The 6,000-nt window shown below is 28.6% G+C and overlaps 1 protein-coding gene across 1 annotated transcript in view; it reads left to right on the forward strand.

Moving 5' to 3' along the window:
* LOC113371201 (tumor necrosis factor receptor superfamily member wengen) overlaps nt 1-6,000 on the forward strand; it is a 69,304-nt gene that overhangs the window by 22,070 nt on the left and 41,234 nt on the right. The window lies entirely within an intron of this gene.

A 6,000-nucleotide genomic window follows, 5' to 3' on the forward strand; every position in this document is an offset into this window, starting at 1 on the left:
TGTTTGCCCCTTAACAGTTTCGTTTTACCTCGCATATGGGGTAAAAAGGACCAGCTGGCAAATATTTAGAAAAGCAGTAAATAAAACACATTTCTACATTGATGAATTAGCTGGGAGATTTACTGAACACAGTCACACATTTGTTTGTTACTGAACATAGTCAGATAGTTATTTGTTCGATATGTGGTTTTTATTATGATATAATTGGTTTGGTTTTCACAATATAATTGTTCAAAGTTAAATTGGACTTTTGTGCCCTGCCATCACCTAATTTTAAAAATTTTACATATTTTTTAAAACTTGTTTACATCGTGTCCTACAGAGACATGTCAATACAGATATGTCAATGATCGAGCAGTTAAAAATATACAGCAAACATAATTCAGATCAAAGTTATTTTTATGTCCAGGCGAGATGAAAATAAAACTTATTTTAAAAATATGCTAGCAAACAGAAAACAAATGTTTCGTATTTTTAATGAATTGAAAGAAACATATTGACATATGAAAATGCACCTATTTGATTTCAAACGCAGCTGTTATTTCAAAAAATGATTTTATCTGTGCTTCACAATGTTTGTTAAACTTTTTATTTGTCAATTTAAATTAAAAGCCTGAAAACACGATAAATAAATTGCTCTGAGTTTCATTCTTAATAAATTGTTGTAAATTATCGATATTTTGAATAAAAATCACAACTCTGTTATTTATTAACTTCCCGTAGGGTAAGTTATTGTAATGGGCCGAAAATCGGAATTGAAAATTTTTACATTTCTCGACGTTTTGAAGGTTTCTGAACGTTTTGGCATACCTCAGAAAAAATGGATGTGTGTGTGTGTGTGTGTGTATGTATGTATGGATACAAATTTCCAGTCACGTTTCAGGGCGCACGGATCAACCGATTTGAATGGTTCAAAAAACATTCGATTCCTATTGATAGGGAAAAGAGCTGATTAGTTTTTGGCAAAGGCAGGTCCAGCCGTTTCGGAGATACGGAGCAAAGAGTGCAGAAAATAGAAATCGAATTTTTGAGAGAAGGGAGTATCCGATTTGAATGATCTAAAAAACATTCAATTAGTAATGATTGGGAGAAGTGTTTAATAGTTTTTGGCAAAGGCAGGCCCAGCCATTTTGAAGATACGGAGCTAAATATGTAAAAAATGGCAGTTTTTGAGAGAACTAAGCGTCCGATTTAAATGATTCAAAGAACTTTCTGCTTGTCTTAAAATTTGTTCGATGCTTGTAAAATTTTGTTCGATTTTTTAGTTTTTTGTATATCGAAAATATTTCAGATTTTATTTTTAATTCTGACTATAGTTCTAATATACTTTACAAATAATTTCAACTCTGCAATTCAGTTTATATAATTCTTATAAATATTACACAATGTTACAATATTTATAATAATCTATTTGAAAACATTCAGTATTTCTCGAACATTTCGTTACGGTACGGGAAGTTCCAGCAATTTGCCTTAAGGCACGATGCCATAATTGCCTCAAGACAGAATTCCACTTACAGCTAGTTTTTTTCTAAAATAGGTATATTCTAAAACTTATTTGACAACATTAATTTTGTTAATAATTGTATTGAATAAAACTTATTTGACAACAATAATTTTGTTAATAATTGTATAGGGTAAGGCAAGACACAAAGGTCCAAATAGATTTTGAGCGATTATATTGTGAAAACCAAACCAATTATATCACATCAAATAACACATATCAAACAAGTAACAATTTGACTATGTTTAGTAAAGCTCTCAGCTAATTCTTCATTATGCATCTTTTTCCCTCTACTTTCAAATATTGTTGTTAAAAAATTCCTAACTTTGCTGGTTTTTATTATATCAATGGTGGATCTTTTTACCCGCGGAATTTTAAGCCTCGCCCATAGATAAACAAGTATAAATATAATTTATTTTGAAATTTTATTTGGAGTTTGATACGCGAATCGATCACTTTTTCAGCAGGAGTTTATGATCTGCTTGTATTATTTTATTTACTCTATTTTCTACAAATCTGATGTAATATTGATTGTAATTTCTGCTTCAGAATTCAGATAATTTTTTCACAAACTTAAATTTAGACTGTTATATCTAAAGATGTCAACTTCGACATAGCTTACTTGCATGCAAAACTAAAAATACTTCTTTAACATTAGGAAATTTATCAGTATGGCAGCGAATGTTATATACATACAAACACACACACACACACACATATATATATATATATATATATATATATATTCTTCTCTACCTAACCGAAATGTTTAATCTCATTCAGTTAGCTAACTTCAAATTAATATTTTCTTTAAACTAACAATCTCCTTTTAGATGGCCAAGATATATAGTATGCCAAACATAAATCATTAAGATTGTAAATCAAGAGCTTCCAAATACTCTATTAATCTAAATCCTGAATACTGATACATATATATTATTAGAATGAAAGCGGTATCTATTTAGATTTAGACATACGGAAATACGTGGTACATTTTATATGTAATGGCACGTACGCGTACTGGAGAAATTCAGTACACTGCCATTGATAATACAATTTCTTATTGTTGCTAAGAACACTTTATTTAAAGATACAGTTAGATGTTATTTCAATTTGTAATATATGGTAAAAAACAATCACAAAAAAAAACTATGATCAGACCACACGTATGAAAATAATATAAAAATAACTGTTTCGAATTTGGTTTTTTTGCATTTTACATTATTGAGGCTGAACCCATCGCGGCCTGTCGATTATAAGGACGTTCAATCCTAACCTCGGTCAACTCGATATCAGATTGCATGGTATCAAACTTTCACCATCTCAAATATAATCTCAAGTGAAAATTGTCTTTTGTGGCTCTAGCTGCAAATAAACGATATGCAGCTAGTAGTCTCAACTAGGATAGAACAACTACTGGGTTGCCTTCCAAAAACAAGTCATACAGTACATTGTCACAATAACTACAAAATGTTATGTTTTCAATAATAAATACTCATTTCTGCATTTTTAACTTCCATAGGGTAAGTTATTGTAATCGTTCAAAGATAGAAATAGCAAATTTTTGCATATCTTTACGTTTCGGAGGTTTCTGAGCGTTTTAGCATGCCTGAATGTGTGCGTGTATGTATATGTGGATACAATTTTTTATCGACGTTTTCGGGAGCACCGATTTGAATGATACAAAAAGCATTCGATTCCTACTTATTGGGATCACTGCTGATTAGTTTTTGAGAAGGGTCGGTTTCCGAAATACGAAGCAAAGAGTGCAGAAATGAAAATTAAGTTTTTGAGAGAACACAGGATGATGCTTTAGCTATCCGATTAAAATGATTAAAAAAACATTCAAATCGTAATCATGAAATATGAGATAATATCCTTTAATATCAAATCAGTTTGTTAATTTAGTTTTTAAGTAAACATGTCGTCCAATTTATATTTTGTATATAAAATACGAATAAAGAAAGTTACAATAGTTATAATAATCTATTTGAAAACATTTAAAATTCTTCGAGGGCACGATGCCATGCACCACTTTTTTTGTTTCTAGTATTTAATATATTATTAAAGAGACCGGTTTGTTTCGAAATTTTAATGATTGTTACATTTATTGAAAAAGCTAAACGAATATACATATTTCATATATTTGCAATAAATTTGCACTTACTGAACTTTTTTATTGAGATGACATAGAACATTCACACGTGACGAAATTATTGATGCAAATATTTTTTTTGATATTTGGTTGAAACTAACGCTATACTAAAATTTTTGATTTAAATAAATACTTTTGAAAGATTATATTCTTCCTGAAATATTTACAAACAGTGTATCGAGTTAAGTGCAATGAATACTGAATACCAAACGCGTAGGTCGAAGACAAATATCCAGCAGCTTGTTCAAGTTGCTTCTATGTTTTCTGTGATGAATGTTCACATAAAGCAAGAGCTTATATTTTTTATTTGATGACAGTACTTTGATGTTTCAACACTGCTATACAAGTCTCAGATATAGATTTGTATCGCCGAACTTGATTGGTAATATTCAAGTATAATTTTTTGTCTTATCGCTTTTGGAACTATTTATTCCTACAGATTCTACTCATATCTTAATCTTAAATACCTACGAATTTTGTCATAAATCATTTGTATCATAATATTAGGAATATATTAAAATGATCTTTATAATAAATAATGAAAGCATATATATCTCAATTATAACATCGCTTAATACATATGATTGTTTTTTATTATACGTACTATATTACTTGCAAGTTGATTTTGACCTATGACATAAATAACTTTTTCAAAATAAATTTCCAAGTACTGTTTAAACTAGATTTTGAAAAAGCCAGTATAGAGGAGATTTTAACTGATTTATTTATTGAAAAAATAACTTTATGAGAAAAATTTAAACTTAAATCTTAAATTATGTTGAACTTGAACCTATAAGAATTAATAAAAATTAAATATAACGATGTGGTTTTATTAAAAAATATTGAAAATGTATATACTATCATTTTTTTATTTTTAATTTGTTATCTTATTGTTTATTATACCAACCATTTGTTGTTTTCTGGCAATATTGCGTTATAGATAGATGTTAGACTTGATAGAATGTAATTTGTGACTCCAAAATCTTATAGACATTTTTACTTCATAGGCAAAAAACAGAATGGATAGATAATAAAAATTAGGTAACATAAAATACTTAATAATCTGAAATATTAGCAATTTTCACTTACAAAGAATTCTGTAGTACCTTTCATAATATTATTTGAGCTTGTCTTCAATCATGTTAGAGAGCATGCAATCCGTGTTTAATGGAATATTTGAGACAACATTTATTACAGGTCAGTATTCAATAAAGATAGATATGTGATGACTAAAGTGCCTCTATACTAATCTTATTTAATCTTCCGCAGTATTTATTAAAATAAATATCGTATTTTATTGTCAATTAACTTCAGTTATCAATCAATCAAGCTTATGATTCGGTATCATTTTCATAAACATTTTTCCTGGCAATCATTATTACCCGTCATGTTACCATTTCTTAATCTGAAGTGTAGGCAATGAAATTCATTTTGTATTAGGCATTACTACTCCATTTATCCAATAGAAAAAACATGAAGATAACAGTCAATTTCGATTATAAATGGCATTTCTTATATTATCACGACAATATTCTATAAGCTGCTGTGGTGTATTTTCTACTATCTAACATTATTAGAAGACATCAAAAAAGTTTTATGTTTGTAATATATATTTTTTAAACTTTATTGTGGTGTGATAATTGCATCACTATTCCGAAGGGCTATTTTCACTTGGATATATATTATCAATTAAAAACAGATATCACTGTTCCCACGTTAAGCCTCTTACCACTATACTACAAATGCTCCTATAAAATGTTTTATTATTGTAAATTACATCATATTGTTACTTGATCATATGGCAATTATTTAAACAATATAATTTAAAATAGAACTACTGGTGCATGGCATTGTGTCTTAAGGCAAATTGCTGAAACTTTCTGTACTGCTGAGTAACATTTATAAAAGCTTTAAATTATTTTTGAATTTAAAAAAAAATAGATTTTTTGAGAAATTAAATTTTTTTTCAAATAAATTCTTCATTCTGTCAATACAAGTGAAATGTTTTTTGAATCATTGAAATCCGATGCTACGTTCCCTCACGTTAATAAGTTAGTAAAGTTTATTTTAGTTATTTCTAAGAATGCACCACTGTTTGAATGGTCCAATGAAAATAGTTCTAAGTACACGTTATTAATTAGGATGAGTTGTTTGATAAAGATAATTATGTACATCCTCACCGGATGTACCAAACATTGATCCACCTCGGGATCTTTGCCAATATCATAAATACATGTGCGACTCTGGCTCTCGATTCATTCTGTACATACCGAGAGGCAAGGTTAATTATAAAATATTGATATTATTTTTAAATAATGACATTTATTAAATTATAGTTTTT

This window comes from Ctenocephalides felis, unplaced genomic scaffold, assembly GCF_003426905.1.
Source record: "Ctenocephalides felis isolate EL2017-DRISC unplaced genomic scaffold, ASM342690v1 CF-g0.4_SCAFFOLD_01492, whole genome shotgun sequence".
NCBI lineage: Eukaryota > Metazoa > Arthropoda > Insecta > Siphonaptera > Pulicidae > Ctenocephalides > Ctenocephalides felis.